Source organism: Sycon ciliatum, chromosome 9 (genome assembly GCF_964019385.1).
Source record: "Sycon ciliatum chromosome 9, ocSycCili1.1, whole genome shotgun sequence".
Classification (NCBI taxonomy): domain Eukaryota; kingdom Metazoa; phylum Porifera; class Calcarea; order Leucosolenida; family Sycettidae; genus Sycon; species Sycon ciliatum.
Window position 1 is genome coordinate 428,195 of NC_088651.1, and position 20,751 is coordinate 448,945.

Genomic DNA, 20,751 nt, shown 5'->3' on the forward strand with positions numbered 1-20,751 from the left:
ACTGGTCAGAGTGCTCTATACACGACGTGCTAAGCTTCAGTACAAACGATGATCCAGTGGAGCAGAATAGATATTGATGATTGCTTTCAACCATTAAACTCTGAGTTGAGATGTATTTTTGTTCCACTCTATTTTCGTTTACACCTTGAAGTCACAGTGCATACTTTACTGCTAAACAAATGACTTACGTGCACATGCACCTGTATAATTGTCAATTTCGTCAGTTTCGAGCGTCCTGTGTCACTTCAGCCGGGGCTATCCCACCACGCCGTATGCATACTCGTGCGTAAGAAAGGGGATTTCGCGCACATGACCTGCACCAGCTCTAAAGGTATTGTATGTACGGGTGGTACAGTAACCTAAAATTCCTGTCAGCTATGTCACGTGTCCCTTGACCACCAAGCAATACCATAATAACGTCCGTACAATGCCATGACCTCATCCATACTGTAGGCACGGTGCGTGCCAACAATCCTATCTAACTTTCTGTCCCTCAAACTCAAACTGTTTCGCTCGGAACAAAACGTGTCTCTGACCCCATGGGTTACAAGGCGTGGCAATGATGTAATCTTTGTCACGTGCGTCGTCGCTATAATTTAGTATGTCGTGAAGATGCAGTCAGATCTGCTAGTGTCGGAATGCGTACATTGTAGATCTAAACCAACAACTGCAGATGAATTCGGAGCCGACTACCATGCAGATTAGGGATAGAGTGAGTTCAGCTTGAAGGCAGTCCTCACGGTCAGATCCCGTGCGCTAGCTAGGGAGAACGTTCACATTCGTCAGTCAGATCGGAGTATAACAAACTTAGAGAGTGGACACAGACACCAACAGCAGAATGTCTGATTATCCTCACAGCATTGCTGCATCGAGCTTCAAAGCGACCAGATAGAGAAGCCAGCTTCTGAGAAACGACATCGTTCCAACGCCTTGGCGATCTCAGCGCCTCGCTTGATATCGTAGACGGCACCATTCATTCTGCAGCCATCCTGTTCGGGGGTTGTGTGCTAAAACCGGGATGATGGAAACCATGGCCGAATGAATACAACCCATACTGTAACCTAGTGTAAGCACCAGGGGCAGGTAGTCGTAGAAACCCTTTATACGACTACATGTACCTGGTCGATAGCACGATATAGTACTACTAACATTCTGTCCCGCGTCCCTCGCACGGTTTCGCTCGGAACAAAAAACTGTTTCTGATCACACGAGTGACAAGCGCGTGGCAATGATGCAATCTTTGTCACCCCACAGCGCCCCATTGCTATAACTATCATGCAGTATGGATACAGGTGTGATAGTGTTGGGGTGTGCAGATCTGAATCGACTAATGCTGATGAAGTCGGAGGAGATCGTCAGATTAGGGATTAGAGTGAGCACAGCTTGAAGGCAGTCCTCACGGTCAGATCTTGTGCGCTAGCTGGGGAGAACGTTCGCCTTCGCCAGTCAGATCGGAGCATTTCGAACTTAGAGAGTGGAGAGCCGACACCGACAGCAGACTCTCCTCACAATTCGACATAGAGCGTCAAAGTGACCAGGCAGAGAAGTCAGCTTCTGAGAAAGGAAATCGTTCCAACCCCTTGGCGATCTCATCGTCCCGTTTTGATATCCTAGACGGCACCATTCATTCCGCAGCCATCCTGTTCGAGTGCACAGAAAGCGGAATGATGGAAACCATGTTACGCAGTATCCTGGGCCGAATGAATGGAACGTACTGGTCACAGCTGAAAGTTCAACTAGCAATCTTGATGATGATAGCTTGTCTTGTAAGTCCAAAAAGCATGTGAGCTTTGCAAAGTGTAGTGCGTACGCAATGGGATTACGTACATGTACACGGCGTGTTGGCTGATCATTTAAAAGTTTGGACAGGGGCCTTTTCTTCGAACAAAATTAACTAACAAATCAGTAAAGCCAGCTGCTGAAAAACTTCAAAAAGTCCAGGAGGAACAAAAGAAAAACCAGTACACTATGGCATGGTGTAATCAACAACCTGCAATTACACGTACATGTACATATACGTCATTCAGTAAGCCACAATAGATCATGCCTCCGCAGCGACTACGGCTGCAGACAATGCGACAGGGGCATGGTCAGATAACATGGATGGGCTACCACGCACACACATTACACTTGCCTGTATCAGCGCTATGCTGAGACGTGTTGGCTAATGCTGCCAATTTAGCGCGCAACTACAGTCTGCCACGCAATTGCTGATGAGATACGAGCTTGTACTGTACTTGGATTCCATCTCGGATACTGAGTAGCTTTTTTTTGGCCTTACCCTTACCATACTAACATAACGTATACACATTTGAGAGGGATGAAAAGCGTTTCTTCTGTAACTCTGAGTTTCACGGTTATGTATGTCTGCACTTTATTATGCTTTGCCTGTTTCCTCACATCCTACTCAGGTGGATGTATGCTCCGCTGCCCCTTACCACGAACGAGCTGAGGATCACCACTTCAGGAACAAATTGCTAAAAGGCCTCACATATGCCACCCACATCATCCATTTCCTGTTTGCTATTGCTAGCGCACAAGCTCGACCCGGCTCGGGTGATGACAAGTGTCGTGTAGTATTTGCTCATATATGTTTCTGGGTTGTAGGGCACACCACTGTACATCATAGTACTGATATTGAGCAAGTCTTTGAGGAGCATTGGCGTCATGGCAAAATTAGAGCTGCCTATTCGGTCGTATTAATGTTTATTGCAATTTGTAACTAGGGACCTTTTCACACACGTGATGTGCAACTCAATTTTATTTGGCTATTGTACAAACAAAAACTTATTACGAAGTAGTGGTTGCGACTTCGGCGATGATTTGTAAGAAAGGGTTTGCTCCCCACACCGGAGAAAAACTTATTGATATAAATATTGCCCTCATGATACCCTGATTGCGTCAAACCATTTTTCTACATCTTGTTCTCACCCACTTACTGAGGTGTGGTGAGACCATAAGTGGGATCATTTCCAAGTCCACCCAGAGTTTGGGGATTTCAGGCGGCGTAAGCCGTTGGGCGGTTCAATACCCAATTGATTCATCTTTCAAAGATTTCTTTTGAATCTCTCTCCCCTCTCCCGGGAGACCCACGCGATCGATGTTTGCAGTGAGCATGTACAAGTATATGTGTGCGTGTCTATGTATGTGAGATTGAGAGAGAGAGAGAGAGAGAGAGAGAGAGACAGAGAGAGTGATTGAGAGAGAGAGAGAGAGAGAGAGAGAGAGAGAGAGAGACAGACAGAGAGACATAGACGGTCAGAGACAGACAGAGTGAGACAGAAATACAGAGAGAGGGAGACAGAGAGAGAGAGACAGAGAGAGAGAGACAGAGAGAGCGAGAGAGAGACAGAGAGGGGGAGGGGGGGGGGGGGGTAGAGAGAGGTAGAGAGAAAGATAGCGACAAAGAGAGCGAAGGAGTGCAATGCAAAGTAAATAGGTACGGTTAGACCGTGTATTTAGGGCCCAAATAGCCCTATTTTATTATTTCAACACTTACAATCCAATACTTGGTGCGGCTGTGGCCTCACCTGCAGCACCTATTCTCACACCCCTATAGTGTACAGGTATGTATTAGCCCCAGGGGGATAATGCTGGCAGAACACCGTGGCAAAATCAACGTTTGTGACATGTGTCCATGAATTTATGGTGAATGGGTAAAGAAGTGGAGCAGGATTCGAGGAATGGTGCGCCATACTCTTTGCATGGTTTTGCCTCTATGCTTTTCGACCAGAATTTGGCAATATTTTAACCCTTATCCGTTCGTACAATCAAAACGTAAGCAGTGTCTGCCAAGGCCTATTGATATGCATGAACTTAGGAAGGAACACGCTCACATGCATCTTTCTGCTCAACAAATCTATACAATGCAGTGGAACTTACTGGGGAAGATTTGAAGCGGGATTCTCTTCCACTGTTCCACTGATCAATGAAATTCATCCCATAACAGCCATTCACATCAGGCATCACTTGCTGCTTTAGCATCAGCAACTATGTCAATATCATCATCAGTATTGGCAGGCATCATCATCAGCATGCTCAGCATCACTACAGTACCAGGGTATCACTGCCGACTTTGCTTGTACTTGTGCTGATTCTGCCCTACATGTATCTACACTACGGTCATTGTGTGCATGACAGTAGAATAATTACTTTGCTGAGCAAACACACGGATCAATTTGCTTGCTGGCTAGTATCCAAATGAACCAACACTGCAGAATGAACTGCACCCCTAGCTGTTTAGGCGTTTAGTAGCGAGTTGAGGAGAGCAGTCGCGTCAATATACGCACCTCCAAATTTACACCTTTTTGGGTGTTAGCACCTTACATACATACTTACTTACTTACTTGCTCAGTGTGAGGGCACGACACTGACCCATACCAGTGCTAGCAGTGTGAGGGCACGACACTGACCCATACCAGTGCTAGCAGTTAACATAATGCTGCAACTTACCGTCAAACCGTGGTCAGAAAGGCTCAGTGCTTGTGACTAATCAGAGTTTCACGCACAGACGTGTAACCATCGGACAACATGATAATGGCTGGTAGGGTATGCTGGTACATGCATTGCCATTGGTGTGAGGGCAAGTTTCATTTTCTTTTTCCTTTAAAAAGTTTTGTTTCTTGTTGTTTTGCTTTTTCGTGTAGTGTTGTGTCAGGCCAGTGTTATCATGTTGTGTGATGGCCTGTATAAGAGGCTTATGCAAATTTGTGTGAGGGCAGGTTGCGGATTGTGTCAAGAATTCTGAGTTATGTTTGCGTGCTATGGGTGTTATGCTGCGCTACAAACGTACATGTACATGTATGTGCTACATTGTATGAGTACACACCAGCAATCTGTCATGCGTTGGTGATGTGCTAGCTATACGTGATTGCATGAACAATAACTAAATTGTACGTACATGTCCTTTGAAATTATTATGTTGAGAACTAATCTGCGTCTGCATCCGCGGAGCATGAGAATGATCAATGGACAGAATAGACTTTCTAGTACAAATCTTTGAGTTGATTTTCGACCTCGCTCTTGCCTTCAGAATCTTTTGCCGAATTTCGGAATGCAAGACCTCTCTATTGTCACGTTCGTCAGTTTCGAACGGCCTGTGTCACTTCACCCGGGACTATCCCGTCGCACCGCATGCATACTCGTGCATAAGAAAAGGGGATTTCGTGCGCGGGACCTGATCCAGCCCTATACTATAGTACCGGTCCTGTCAGTACGTGTGGTCCAGTCATCTAAAATGTACTGTCAACGTGCTAACCTATAATGTACGGTGGGCCCACGGCCACCATGCACCCTGTCACCAGTCACTGATGTTTTCTTGACCACCAAGCAACACCAAGCAACATCATGCACAGGGCCCTGTCACGCAGAGAAGTGAGAATGAAAACTCGCCTATTGTAAACACAGTGCTGCCGAACGATCGCTAACGTTCTGCTTTCTGTCCCTCATACTGTTTCGCTCGGAATAAAACGTGTTTCTGATCCCCTTGCGTTACAAGGCGTTGCAATGATGCAATCTTTGTCACAGTGCATCGTCGCTATAATTAATAATAATAATAATTATTATTATTATTAATATTATGTCGTGAAGGTCTAGATCTGCCAGCGTCGGGATCTGCACATGTAGTTTGGAGATCTAAACCGACCGCTGTTGCTGACCGGAGCAGGTCGTCAGATAAAGGACGGAGTGAGTACAGCTTTTAGGCAGTTCTCACCGTTAGATCATGTACACTTGTAGGGAGAACGTTCGCCTTCGCCAGTTAGATCGGGTAGGCTAGGGTCCGTGGGAGAACGCTTGCTTTTGACAGTTAGATCGGAGCATTACAAACGTAGAGAGGCGGACAGCAGACACGGACAGCAGACTGTCCTTACAGGATTGCTGTGTCGAGCTTCAAAGCGACAAGATTGGGGCCAGCTTCTGCGAAAGAACATCGTTCGAACGCCTCGGCCGTTGGCGATCTCAGCGCCCCGCTTGATATCCTACACGGCAGCCTTCATTCCGCAGCCATCCTGTCTGGAGGCAGTGTGGTCTGGGCAGCAGCGTACTGGAAGCGAGATGATGGAATTCGCACGATGTAGTATCCTGCGCCGAATGAATGGAACGTACTGGTCACAGCTGAAAGTTCCACTGATGATCTTGATGATGATAGCGTGTCTCGTAAGTCCAATATGCATGTAAACTGTGGTTTATACGCAATGAAATGTTGATTTCATCTTTGTCCTTGGCGGATAATGCTAAAATAATTGGCAGATTCTACTTGAAAAGCAGTGAAATTGCCGGAACCATACAAACCTTATGGCAGGCACCTCCTTGAATTCTGCTCCATTTCATTATCCACATACCAAACGTGCATGGAACAAACCAGAAAAGGTACCAAATTGTAAGGAAAAATTGGAGGCGTATCCAATTTCGAAAGAAAGGTGTCAGCACCGACGCAATACAAACAGTCAGGTACCAAATTCTGTCGATTTTTCTACCGGCATTACTGGCCACGGGTTATTTCATCTCCGAAAGCATTCGTGGGCTTACTAACATAGCGTTTGCCTACATGGTGTTCTGCTGTGCCTGTTCCCCACGTCTCCCCCAGGTCGATCTATGTTCCGCTGCCCCTTTCCACCAACGGTCTAAGGATGAGCAGGACACGAACGATTTGCTAAAAGTCATCACCTATGCCACCCACTTTGTTCATTGCTTGTTTGCTGCCGGCGCCGCAGCTATCCCCGGCTCGCGCTCGGGTGGTGAAAAGATATGCATAGTATTCTCCCATGTAGTCTTCTGGATTGCAGGGCACACCTCTATACTTAATCGTACAGATGTTGGCAATGTCTTTGATGAACATTGCAGCCATGCCATTATCAGAACTCTCTATTCGGGTATCGGAATCTCTTTGGTACTTAGAACAGTCTAGTTGGAGACACTAGGAAAACAACCATCACAATCAACATCAACACATTCGGCATTTATTGACAAATGTGTATCAATGGATTAGTTTTTCTATTGTGCCACGTAGCCGCTCGGATCGCCATTTCAAAGTTAGTGAAGGTGCTGATATCTGCATAATAACACGCAGCTGCTCAACCTCCGAAGGCAGAAGCAGAACTTACACTTCGAAGTATTTGTTCACGTCACACCTTGCTCCTCTTCGTATTGTCACTGTGTGAACCTATACTAGCGTGCTGTATGTGTTTGCTTGGTCACGTGCTGTTTTCGCACCCTTTTGCTGCCTCCCGCCTTGCAACTGCTTTTCACATCTCTAGCAGCATTATTTTCTGCTGCCTTGAGCTGGGGAAGCGTTGGCTCCCCACACTGGAGCTCGCGCTTTCCCACCGACTTCCATCTCTACCAGCAATTCTTACAACGACCTGCTTCGTTTATTCTCTATGGTCTACCAGAAGTAGACATTGATGGATTCTGGAGAAAACGGTTACCGTCAAGACGAATCTGTTTCGGTTGGTTGTCGATTGTCGTTGAAAAGCATAATGCTCTAAAGCACTGTTTCAAGGACACACGGACTAGCAGGTCTTGTAACATAAGACCCTAGACACTATTGCAGCCGTGTGCGACTGGTTGGGTTCTTGTTCTTAGCTTTGAGTTCTTTCCATTTGCCTTGAATTATTTTTCATTTAAAATTGTTTTGGGTTTTACTTGCATTTCTCTTTGTTGATCATGATGGTATTTTTGCCCGTACACGTACAAGAGGCTTGTTACTGTATTGCTCCATTGCTGTCGGGATTTCCCCTTGAGGGGAGGGGATTTCATGCCCGCGACATGCATAACCATACAGATAACCTCAGGATAGTGAGGCTTCAGGATGGACAATCTGCTGAGAGTACAGTTGTTAGTACAGTCGTCCCTCTCTAATCCGGCACTTTATAATCCAGCACCCTCGATAAACCAGCACAATTTTCAGTAGCCAAAATGTCCTCTTCATGTACATTGCAGCAGTAAATCAGATTTGTTAATCCAGCACCCTCCCTAATCCAGCAGATTTTCGTGGCACAAATGGTGCCGGATTATAGCGGGACCACTGTAGTACGACGCAGGGATGTCAATGCAGTGGCCGTTAGCGCGAATAGCATTGTTTACAAGATTAGTGTGACAGCCGATGATTATGTGTTTTGGAATGTGTGTGTGTGTGTGTGTGCGTGTGCGTGTGTGTGTGTATGCGTGTTTGTGTTTTCGTGCGTGTGTGCGTGTGTTTTTGTGTTTGCTTGCGTGTGTGTATGCATGCCATGAACAAACATGAACAGTCCCGTTGTCTAATGTTGATCGCTGAGCATTACAGTATACTGTGCCTTTTGGTATGGGCCCACGGCGTGAAACCCTGATCATACGGGTTGGAAGATAATGACAGGAGAAAGACGAATGCATATACGTATTCAAGTACATGTACATGAACATGTGCCAGTATCATTATGGCATAAGCAGGGTCTTGCTTGATCCTTTATCCCTTGTGATGCTGTCATTGTAATACATGTACATGACTAGACAGTATTTAGGGGCACATCCACAGTATCCATCAGCTGTAACAGGTTTTCCCTTGGAACGGAAAGAGTTTCGAAGCGTGCATTCTGCAACGTGGCGAATGATGTCATCCCTGTCACGGTGGTGTCAAATACACCCAGATGGTGCTTGTGAAGTCTGGGGCGGTTCTCTCAAGATATGAAACAGTTACTGCTAGTCCGCGAAACTGGCCGACAGTGTAAATGAAGAATTTAACTTTTAGACAACTCCATTGGGGAATCTGCATATATCAAAACAAGTTGAGAGCCTCTTTGATCAGTGTGAGTAACCAAACAGGATCTGAGAACAAAGTCTAATGAGGCTAAGGAGAAGCGTGACGAGGAGAGATAGAAGAAGATAGACAACGTCCCTTGACATTGTACAGGAGCAACGCAGCTAGTCGACAGCCAGCATTTGATAGCAGCTAACCCAGCAAGGACACCCAGCAAGGACACCCAGCAAGGACACACGGTTCTTCGAAGATTTTGGTAATCCCAGTGATTGAGTATCGATCATCACTGGTGGTTGCGACACAGACCTACGTGATAACCGAGAGAGAGAGAGAGAGAGAAAGTAGTAGTAGTAGGTAGCAGCTCGTATGCGGGATTTTTTAATAAGTCCTGCGTCATGGGTCGTATGAATGAGTTGACGTCGCTGTTCCCAAGATGTCGATTGGTGTTCCTACTGCTGATTATGGCGACGGTAAGTAGTAGTACTCTGCTCTTAGTATCGGGTGTCTCGTAGAGGATATGAGGGCTACAGACGCTGGCAAGGGACGTAGGTCCCAGTCACTGGGAGAGCGTCCAAATCACATAACACGGCTTGCTGTTGAAGTATTAGTTGAGGTCGTCTCTGAACTGGGGTGGTACGATTCACATAATATCTACTACTACTAAGAATATATTACCGCCGAAGTCGCAACTTCTAAGTTAAGAATATCTGTTTTCACACAAAACAAGCTTGGTGCAGCACTAATCACGGCAGGGGAACCCGGCCCTCCACAATCGCCAACTCACGAAGCATGTGAACTGGACGGTGACGGGCCAACGAGCACCCCTGACACACAATAGCAGCGCGAAAGACACCCGTGCCTATACTAATAATATTATTATAGCGATCAGCACGGCGATAATGGTGTCAACAACGTCACGTCTAGACGTGTACGAGGCGTAGTGTGAGCACGACTGCCACGTTTCTGCGATAATCTGACGCATGGACGCATGGTCGCATTGTGAGCGCGCCCTAAATTCTTCCCCATTTCTTTATCCACATACTTGAAGTACCTTACATGCATGAAACATACCAGAACAAGTACTAAACTCTGCCCATTTTCTATATGCATTAATCTCTGATGGCATTTTTGGGCTTAACTGGCGTGGCGCATGTCTGCTTTCTATTCTGCTCTGCCTGTTTCCCGACATACATGTGTTACCCAGGTTGATCTATGTTCCGCTGCCTCTCTCCACCAACGGCCTGAGGGTGAGCAGGACATGAACCATCGGCTAAAAGGCATCACCGAGTTCACCCATTTTGTTCATTGCTTACTATGTGTAGCAGGTCCACGCGTGGAAAACCCATGTATGGCATGGATTCATATCTTCTTCTGGGTTGTAGGGCACGCTACTGTGCATATTCGTACGGATCTTGAGCACGTTTTTATGAATCATTGCGTCCATGGCATCGTTAGAGCTTTCTATACGGCTTTGAACATCTGTTGATAAACCTATGAACAGTATCAGATCCGCACTCGTGACTATAAAATTCGTATTTTTGTAACGGACAATTATTGTTGACTTTCTCTGGATATATTCTGTTCTTCTTCTTCTCTGATTTATTTTCTGATTGTGATTGTATTGGTTTGGTGGAGGTAAATTTACGTTAGTGATGTATTCCAACTGAAGAATATCACAAGACAACGTTCTTGTAAACCTACCTCGCTTGCATGTGTGAATACAGTCATGAGTGCCCATCTAATACTGTTCACAGCTTTATCCAAATTATTGTCTCCACGCCATTTATTAGCATCATCTTTCTTCTGGAAAAATGGAAGAGCAGCAGCAGCAAGAGCAACTCGTGAGCTTACGGTACAATTACAGTTCTACTATTATTATATTTATTATTAAAATGAAGAATGTAAACGCGCTCATCACATTGGAACAACACATTTGAACGTGTTGCTGTGGCATTTATCAGGCACCAATCACCCCAATGGGGTGAAGTTGGACTAGAATCAGAATTCCATGTATATCGTCCAGCCAGAGAGAAATAGTACGAGTAAGCGACGATATAATCATGACTCTAGTTTAGGCCTCGACCAAATATGCTAAAAAAAGAGCATATTATGCTCGTCGCATATCAGGGAAAACGGCCATAATATGCCAAAGGCTTAGCAAGATATGCAAAAAGATATGCCAAAATATGCCAAAATATGCTCGACATAAGCAGAAAGTGTAGATCATTTCAGTAAAATTACAACCTTGGAATATTCATTGGCTTCACGGCTATCATGCTTATGGTGCAAATCAAAACACATGCTGAATGGTATGGGCTGGGGTGTGTCCCCAGCAACCGTAGCGATAGTGTTCATCCATGGGGAAATGTAGCAAACGCCTCAACCATCCCAAATTCATCCATAAAAGGCATTTCTGAACGCATTTTGTCCATAATATGAATGTTTTGTCCTCATTTTCTTCAGCATATTTGAATTATATGCTGGCTTCATTCCAATATTCCCTTTGTCGCTCAATATGCCATATATGAACTGTCTCACAAAATATGCGGAAATATGCACAAGCATATTTGGTCGAGGCCTACTCTAGTTCAATCACCGCAATGGGGATCCCATTGTGGTTTTCAGTTCAGTTTTCAGTTTTGTGTATTTACGGATTCTCCAGAGATAAATGGATACCTATGGTATGGTATGGTATGGTATTGATTTATTTGAATTCGGTATCTCAACAGTACATTGTACAACTTGGGAAGATCCGAATGACATACATGTAGATACATAAACATAAAAGTGGAGTACCTATCATGGGAGTCTCACCAAACCAATAAATAAAATTATGTATGGAGTGCAAAAAACTCAACATCTGAGATTTTTTTAAGTCAAAGCCTCACTCAAAGGAGAGGTGATTGATTCCTAATGAATACCACAAGAATACAATTATTTGAGTCGTAGCTCAGTTGTTGCATTATGATTAAAAGGGTAATTTTTAGTTCCTTGGTCCTTTCTATTTACTATAGATAATGCGAGCTTTTAGAGTAGAACGTGCCATTAGTATTGACGTTGGATAGCATGTGGGATAAAACAAGGTTTCATTGAGGACACACCGACCGGCAGGTCTTGTCACATTATACTCTAGACTGTAGTTGTATTTTATTTATTAAATTTTACTGTCTGCACTTCATGGAACATGATGGAAATAGCCAATACAAGGAAGTGAGTGTGAAACCAACCACGGGTCGAGAGAAAAGTTAAAGGGAAATAAAAAGAGAAAAAAGGAAAGAAAAGAACGTGTCTCTGCACGTCGAATACTATAGGGAAAGGGGAGCCAAAATCCATAACATGTACTTGCCATAAATACAGGTGAGTATGGCTCTATTGCAGTCGGGATTTCCCCTTGAGGGGAGGGGATTTCATGCCCAGGGCGTGCCTTACCGCAAAACGTTCAGGACTGTCAGGTTTCTGGATGGACAACCTTCTGACAGTATTACCGGTATTAGCAGTACGACAAAGGGATGTCAATGCAGTAGCCGTTAGCACGGATGGAAATTGTATAGAAGATAAGCGTGACAGCAGCTACATGTACAAGTGTACATGATCGTACTTGCATGTACATGTACATAATAATATTATATTGTACTTATATTGTACTTTTCTTCAGAATTCCCAAACTCCATTGCAGCGTATTTCTTGCACTTGAAAACACCGCCATTTCGGCAACAGGCTCTCAGCTGCACCAAATAAATAACTTTGCCAATATTTCGCCCATTGGGCATCATCAGGGCATTGAGTTATATTGTACTTATGAAAATTAATAATGATTATGTGTATGTGTGTGTGTGCGTGTGTGTGTGTGTTTGTGTGCGTGCATGAAATAAACAAACATGAACCATCGTGTTGTCTAATGGTGGTGGCCGGGCAGTATACTGTGCCTTCTGGCATGCGCCCACACGGCGTGAAACCTTGATCATACGGGTTGGACGAAAATGACACGAGAAAGACGAATGCATAAATATACGAAAAGGCGACGAGGAGACAATAACTTTATTAATGCGATTAATAGTATAAGTGAAGCGGACATTACAAAATGATGAATGAGAATACATGTATCTAAAATGGTTGTTCCTAATCGATTTTCTAGAGACTATCATCAGGGAAAATCGTCTCACAATAGAGGCTATACGGAGAAACAAACTACTTATAGGTTATCGGATAGTGGGAAGTATACAAGGTGAGGTGTGAAAAAAAACTAAAGTTGGAGAGAAGACGAAAGAAATTAGAAGAAACGATGTGAGAGTGTTCTGACGGTGTGAGCTACTATAAAAGGTGAGTGAAATGAAGGCGTGGAAGCAGGTGAATGTGATAGAGCACCTCACAGTTCCTCGCTCTATCACATTCACCTGCTTCCACGCCTTCATTTCACTCACCTTTTATAGTAGCTCACACCGTCAGAACACTCTCACATCTTTTCTTCTAATTTCTTTCGTCCTCTCTCCCACTTTAGTTTTTTTTCACACCTCACCTTGTATACTTCCCACTATCCGATAACCTATAAGTAGTTTGTTTCTCCGTATCGCCTCTATTGTGAGACGATTTTCCCTGATGATAGTCTCTAGAAAATCGATTAGGAACAACCATTTTAGATACATGTATTCTCATTCATCATTTTGTAATGTCCGCTTCACTTATACTATTAATCGCATAAATATACGTACATGTACACTGTACATGAATATGTGCTAGTATCATTATGGCATAAGCAGGGTCTTGCTTTTTATTTTTTATTTTTATATTTTTAACAATGCAACACAATATCGTGGAAAGCAGGGTCTTGCTTGATCGTTTATCCCTTGTGATGATGTCATTGTTAGGGAGGGCCCGAATAAGCTTGCGCATATTTTCGCATATTTTGGTCCTTTTGACGCATGGTCGCATAAAGTAGCAAATCTAGCATGTTGTACCAAATCTAGCATATTTTGTTACAAGGAGCAAAGAATTCGCATAATTAGAGGGCAGATTGCGGAAATGGCCAAGGAAACTTACCACGGCACGCTCGGTCAGGGAACACTTTCAAACTTAGCTCGGAAGGAAAATACTCATCCAAACACGGGGCGAAAATTTGATCCGAGAAGAGAGTGTCCGCGACTCAAGGTCGCATAAAGTAGCAAATCTAGCATGTTGTACCAAATGTAGCATATTTTGCTACAAGGAGCAAAGAATTCGCATAATTATCACTGATATCAGTTCATATTTCGAGCATATTTTGAGCAAATTTCGAGCATATTTTTCTGCTTTTGTGCGATTTCGAAACATATTTTGAAGCAAGTGGCCAATATACGAAAAGCATAATATGCGAATGTTTTGAGCATATTAGGGCCCTCCCTAGTCATTGTAATACATGTCCATGACTAGACAGTATTTATTATTTTAGGGGCACAGTATCCATCAGCTGTAACAGGTTTTCGCTTGGAACGGGAAGAGTTTCGAAGCATGCATTTTTGCCAGCTAGCTGGCCTCTGCGTACACCGCAGACACACCCACACACAACAGAAAGATACAGATCACGGTAGTAGTGTGGTCTTTGTTCACTCACGGTGGAAGATGGAAGAGCTTAGCGTAGTGTATACATGAGCAAGAAGAAGGGCATGCCACCTCACACATACAATGTATACATGTACACGTATGTACCAGACCAACATGATGCAAAAGTGAACCACTGTGGTGAATGGGGCCGCCGGATAATTAACCAGCCCGAAGCTGGCGGAAAAACCTCAGGCCCCGGCGGAGGCACAACCCTGAGGAAAAACTGGTTAGAATAACCCCATAAGATAAATGAACAAAACGTAGCCTGCAGGACCTATCCAGAAGTGAGAATAAAGGGGAGGGCGGGTGGGAGCTACAACGAAAAGAGAAAGACCACGATGAAGAGAAAAGTTTGAGAACACGGACAAAAAACCAGCTGACGTAATCCTGGTGTCGTAATTATGGTGAAAATGCGGGCAAAAATACATTTTGCGTTTCATTCGCTACGCTCAGCCAAAGAAAAATAACACTTCTGCAACGTGGCAAATGATGTCATCTCTGTCACAGTCTTGTCAAATACACCCAGATGACGCTTGTGAAGTCTGGGACTGTTCTCTCAAGATGTGAAACAGTTACTGCTAGTCCGCGAGACTGGGCGAATGCGGAGACAAAGACTTTAGTCAACTGCATTGGGAAATATCATCACAAATTGAGAGCTACATTGGTCAGTGTGGGTAGCCAGAAAGGATTTGAGAGGAACGTGTAATTGAGGCTGAAGAGACACGTGACGAGGAGATAGCAGAAGACGGACAACGTGCGTTGACTTTGGATAGGAGCAACTCAGCCAATCAACAGTTGGCATTTGAAAGCTGAGAACACAGCGAGGACACAAGGTTCTTCGAAGACTGTGGCAAAACCTATTATTGATCAGCACTGGTTGTTGCGACACAGAGTTGTGTGATAATAAAGGCTGATTAAAGCGCAGCAGGTAGCAGCTCTTACGCGTGAATTTATCAATTTCAGCGTCATGGGTCGTATGAATGAGATGACGTCGCCTTTCCTAAGATGTCGGTGCGTGGTCCTGCTACTGATAATCTCAATAGTAAGTACTAGTAGCACTATTGTAATGTTCTGGGACATTATTATTATTACAGTACTGGTCAAACCAAAACACTAACAAAGACCAAACTAAAGACCAAGAACCAGGAACATAAAGCACAGAGAAAGGGAACAAAACAGATACACATATAAATATCGTACAAGATACTATAATAGTACAATACTATAATATAGTATTAACCAGGAGGCCTGCAACATCACATTCCTCCTTTTCTCGAAAGTCTACAACTACAGTCCATAGAAATACTGACCATAGCAAACTTCAACGTAGCATTTCAACAAACTAAATAAACCAAAATAGGCTGTCCAAAACGCGACGAATAACCAAAAGCGTTCTATCAATCCATGTCATAAAATATGTAAATATACAGTATAATGTAAGCTCATACATTGGTAGCCGAACGACCAGTCAAATACAACTGTCACACAGCCTAGTCAGTACGGCTGTAGGCGCAGGACCCATCTCTCGATCCTGGCACTGGGCTTGGATCTTGCCGAATAAATCACTTCCAGCGGCTTATGGTCGGTGCAGAGTGTAAACTCCCTGCCTAGCAGATAGGTGTGAAATCGTTCACACGCCCAGACAATACCGAGAGCCTCTCGCTCGGTCTGCGAGTACCTCCGCTCTACCGCTGACAGTGATCTGCTCGCATACGCAACTGGCCGCCAAACACCATCCTGCTTCTGGACAAGCACAGCTCCGAGCCCAACTGGACTGGCATCCGTCACTAACTCGATCGGCGCTTCAGCATCATAGTATGCCAGTGTTGAGCTGGACACCAGTAGTCGCTTCAGGTGGTCGAACGCTTGCTGTTGCTCTGTGGTCCACTTGAACTGAGCTCCCTTGACCGTGAGGCGACGCAGTGGCTCAGCAACTGTAGCAAAATCAGGGATGAATTTTGCACTGAAACCGGCTGTACCGAGGAAGCTTCTTACTTCCGACGCATTGCTCGGCCTGGATGCTTCCGCCAAGGATCGTATCCTTTCCGGAGTTGGCTGTATACCCTTGTCAGATATCTGCAAGCCGAAGAACTCAATGGAGCTCTTAGCGAACTCACACTTTGCTGGGTTGACTGTGAGGTTGACCTGCTGCAAGCGATTCATCAATGCATGAACCCTCACATCATGCTGGTTCAGTGAGTCCGCATGTAGCAAGATATCATCAGCTCCGTTTCTGCAACCGGCCAAATCCTTGATCACATCGCTGATGATCTTCTGGTACAGCTCTGGTGCTGAACTTATACCAAATGGCAGTCGACGAAACCGGTACAACTTCCCATTTGCAGCAAAAGTTGTCAGGTAGCGGGACTCTTCTTCCAACTCGACTTGGTGAAATCCCCACTTCAGGTCAATCTTCGAAAACACCGTGCTGCCATTGACTTCATGCAGCAACTCCTCTGTTGTTGGCATCGGATGTCGTTCTCGGACGATGGCTTCATTGACCCGGCGTAAATCCACGCACAAACGGATGTCGCCATGCTTCTTTGGTGCTATCACAATTGGGCTTACCCACGGCGTCGGGCCCACAGCTTCTTCAATAATTCCTGATTGCTGTAACTCCTGAAGTTTTTCATCCACCTTGGTTTCATACGCATATGGTATCCTACGCTGGCGTTGGGCCACAGGTGGAACTTCAGGGTCTACATGAAGACGTGCTTGGTAGCCAATTAACTTGCCCACACCACTGAACACACCAGGATACTCATTCTTGATTTCATCGTTGATACTGGGGCTAGCTGTGGCGCTGCCAACTTGATTCACGTCAGGTAGCACCAAGGCCTTCAACTTGAGTGCAGTACTACGTCCCAGCAAGAACTCTCCATCTCCTCTGACGACGATCACTTCGTCCTCAGTGCGCTCTGAGCCGCATTGGAAAATTGCAGTAAACTTGCCGACGACATTCAGCTGGTGTGCTCCATACGCGAAAAGCTTCCTGGTGCACTTCGTCAAAGTGACACCGAGGCCTTGCAATTGCAGCTGGCCCAAAGTCGATTCTCCCAACAAGTTGCATGATGCTCCAGAATCGACTAGCACTCGCGTCGACACACCATTGAGGCTGACATCGATAGAGGCCTGTGTCAAATTACTTCCTCGCACTCCAAACACAAAATCGTCTACATCTTGAATTTGATTTGCCGCATGATTTTCTTTTCTGTACAAACTTGCCTTTCCCGACGACTTGGGAGCGTGACGCGTGTTGCCTGTACGCTGTTTGTCACCTCCGTTGCATTTGGCCGCGAAGTGACCGTTTATGCCACACTTTCTACACCTTTGGCCACGTGCAGGACAGTTCCGGTCGCGGGCAAAGTGGCCAACTTTTCCACAGTTGTGACACTCTTGCTGGGGTAGATCTACGCCGTGCACAGCATTCACACTTCCTGGTGCAGCTTCACCCGTACCGTACGAACTGGACCCATGCCCATCATGGCTTGCACTGTGACTTGCACTTGTCAATGTTGACATATCACGTGCGTGCTGCTCCGTTGTTTCATACTCGCGACCTTTTTTCAAGGCCACCGCCAAAGTGAGGTCGTCGACTTCTAACAATTTCTTTCTGAGGCGATTGTCCGATATCCCAATGAGGAGCTGGTCGCATACATGATCCTCCATGTCGGTGCCATAGTCACAGTATTTGCCTTGCCCAAGCAAACGGGTCGAAAACTGAGATACTGTTTCACCAGTCCGTTGTGACATCTGACGAAGCTTATAACGTTCGAACCTCTTGTTGGCCACGAACTCAAACGCCTTGTCCAAAGCACTCACAGCTCGCTCGAATAAATTGTCAGTGTCCTCATCTTCTGTTAGCGTTTCGAATTTCTCCTGTACTGGCATACCAGCCAAGTACAGCAACAGACTCCTCTGCCTCTTCGCGGATGTTATGTTCTGCCCATCCACATAGTACTGGAATGATCTCTTCCACCTGCGCCATCTTGCAGAAACTTCATGGGCAGGACCCTCGAGATCGAACGGCTCCAAAGCCGGGCCTACTCCTGTGAGCGCCATTGTCACTGAGGCCTACTCAGGTCATCTATATGACTATCTATTAAATCCAGTTCATCTTCGTCGCAAATGTAATGTTCTGGGACATTATTATTATTACAGTACTGGTCAAACCAAAACACTAACAAAGACCAAACTAAAGACCAAGAACCAGGAACATAAAGCACAGAGAAAGGGAACAAAACAGATACACATATAAATATCGTACAAGATACTATAATAGTACAATACTATAATATAGTATTAACCAGGAGGCCTGCAACATCACAACTATGTTCTACATACACCTAGTATCTTCCCCTGCATCTCGTACAGGAGGAGGGCTACTGGTTCTGGCAAGGGCTGTAAGTCCCAGTCACCGGGACAGCACCCAGAACACGGCCTGATGGTCAAGTAGGCAGGCACAGTGGGTTGCTCAAAGACCATGATTGAGATACGAGAGGTACCTAGTTCAAGTCCTGCCTGGGAGCGGTTTTTCAGCCGTGCCGTTACCCACAGTCAACTGCGAACTTGTGGCCATGCACAAGGGGTACATGGATGCGGGTAATGTGGTTTCCCTGCACTTGTGCCAGTGGTTTCGGCACTTATGCCAGTGGTTATGAGACTTATCAACTCACCCCACCGTTACGCGCTGAATCAGCCGCCAGGGTTTACGGGGTGTTAGCGGCCGTCGTGAGTTCCCTTGGAGAACGGACACGATAATTTACTTTACTTTACTGGTCTAGTTGACGTCATCTCGGAACAGGGATGGTACGATTCACAACACATTGTACTAGGCACCGGCGGATAATGCTTGAAAAGGTGGCAGATTCTGCTCGAAAAGGAGGCAGATTCTGCTCGAAAAGAAGTGAAATTGGCAGAACCATTCAAACCTTATGGCGGGCAATTCCTTGAATTCTGCTCCATTTCTTTATCCACATACCAAACATGCATGAAACTTATCAGAAAAAGTACCGAATTCTGCCAATTTTTCTGCCGGCATTATCCGCCGGTGCCTACATTGTACATGTACAACCAAGAGTACATAACCCCCGGGTTACATAACCCACGGGTTATGTAACCCGGGGGTTATGTAACCCGGGGGTTATGTAACCCGGGGGGTTATGTACTCTTGGTACAATGTGTAAAAGCATGTTTGGATACAGCAGCAGCAGTGTTGTAAGGGTAACACATTGTGGGTTGTACGATTGCTTTTAATGCACTACACAGGCGAAGCGCCAGCACCCCAAATCAAGACTTTTTTATTTTCCGTGGCGGGAAATCGAGCTTTTCCAGGTATCTACAGCCTGTAGAAATTCAACGCTGAGAATTTCCAACTATTGTCCGGCTTTGGTCCTCTGCCACCGACCTATCCTTTGAAGGAGAATGCTGAAACCAGTTGGTTGCTCTTCAGTAGTTCTTTCTCTATCGTACACATATTTTTGTATGTCGACACATGCTGTGTGCGACGACGTAGACACTTCTCAACACTTGAGTGACTTGAATTTGGCCATGATGACCGAATGTCATTGGACCGTGGAGTCGAGTAGAGGGCTCAGGCTCGATCGGCACAACGGGTACGTATAGCACAAGGGTAGGGCTAATGATATATCAAGTTGTTTGCTGTGCACAACCTTGGGGCGGAATTCGGCACGAAATTCTCTGCTCGCCAACTGTTGAGTATACCATGCAATACGTAGGTTTAAACTCATGTTGCAGTGCTATCACGGTTGCAACCCTCTTTCAAATGTTGACATAGCCAACAACCACATAATCCATATCAAATCTTGCCCCTTGTTTTCTTTCTAAGTGTGAAAAATAGAAATAATACCAGTCCTAATCATTGGAAATGCAAATTACGGTATATTATCGACACATCGTACTGTCGCGGACATGGAAATCCAGTCGATTGACCGGGGCCGGCGCCCTCAGCGCGTACAGAACGTTGCATGCAGTGCACATGTTGATCCAATGCGACTATCAGCAGCGCATGATAAACCGTGCTACGGCTGCATGGCCAGCGCCCTGGGGCCGCTATACGTGCGACCGGATTTCCATGTCCACGACAGTAGTACCATGCAGCCTGGTAGTGCATTTGGAGCAGGAAAGTGAATGGTACCACTGCGGTGATGAACACATGAGCTGATGACAACCATCGTCGTCCTGTTGGTTTGTGTTGTCTCCAGTTCATTGCAGGTTGAACGAGGAATGAACGTCTACTCTTTCTTTCCAAAACTGGCTGGGCACACGCCAATGAGACGGAAGCTAGTGCCAAACCAGTCCTTGGAAGTTTTGTTGTGCTGCTGGACTTTCAATCATCATGTAAAGTATATTCCGGTTTCTGAGTCCTCGTGTGCGCCTGAAGAGCTACACTGTGTAGAGATGTTGGAAGTTTATCCTGC

At 45.4% G+C, this 20,751-nt stretch overlaps 2 long non-coding RNA genes across 2 annotated transcripts; both read left to right on the forward strand.

Moving 5' to 3' along the window:
* Nucleotides 1–1,306: 1,306 nt before the first annotated feature.
* Nucleotides 1,307–3,097, forward strand: LOC135824598 (uncharacterized). Its single transcript, XR_010554884.1, has 2 exons — nucleotides 1,307–1,766; nucleotides 2,412–3,097. It is a non-coding gene; the product is annotated as an uncharacterized LOC135824598 (long non-coding RNA).
* A 2,469-nt stretch (nucleotides 3,098–5,566) lies between these two features.
* Nucleotides 5,567–7,711, forward strand: LOC135824482 (uncharacterized). The gene is made up of 2 exons (XR_010554861.1): nucleotides 5,567–6,156; nucleotides 6,587–7,711. It is a non-coding gene; the product is annotated as an uncharacterized LOC135824482 (long non-coding RNA).
* Nucleotides 7,712–20,751: the final 13,040 nt, after the last annotated feature.